This window comes from Pyxicephalus adspersus, chromosome 11, assembly GCF_032062135.1.
Source record: "Pyxicephalus adspersus chromosome 11, UCB_Pads_2.0, whole genome shotgun sequence".
NCBI lineage: Eukaryota > Metazoa > Chordata > Amphibia > Anura > Pyxicephalidae > Pyxicephalus > Pyxicephalus adspersus.
In genome coordinates, this window is record NC_092868.1 from 5,605,820 (window position 1) to 5,606,374 (window position 555).

At 34.8% G+C, this 555-nt stretch overlaps 1 protein-coding gene across 1 annotated transcript in view; it reads right to left on the reverse strand.

Annotated features, from left to right (window-relative positions):
* The window catches only part of LOC140341332 (B-cell receptor CD22-like), a 57,302-nt gene that overhangs the window by 14,540 nt on the left and 42,207 nt on the right, over positions 1–555 (reverse strand). The window lies entirely within an intron of this gene.

Genomic DNA, 555 nt, shown 5'->3' on the forward strand with positions numbered 1-555 from the left:
GATTTATATAGTTCTGACATATACCATAGTGCTGTGCAATGAAACACTGAGCTGAACCCATCAGTCTCTGTACAGAGGAGCTGACACTCTAATGGCCCCCCACAGTCACACACTAATATTATACATTTATATACCTCTGACATATACCACAGCGCTGTACAAAGATCAGCGGTGTCATATGTCATATATGTGTCATATGTTTTATATTGTAATCCTGTCCTAAAACCTGCAATGTTCAAAGTTTTAATAATTACTTTACTCATATGTGTTTTTTGTACAAGTGTTTTTACCCATATGTCAATTAAAATGCAATAACAATTTATGACTCAACATTGTTATAGACTTCAGTGTTCAAGTTAATTTAGTACCCAAATCTGGATTGAACTACATAGTTACATAGTTATTCAGGTTAAAACAACACGATCAAGTCGATCAAGTTCAATCACTAGGGAAATAAACCTACCGTATTTTTCGGACCATAAGACGCACCGGACTATAAGACGCACCAAGTTTTCAGAGAAGGGAAAACAAGAAAAAAATATTCTGAACCAAATT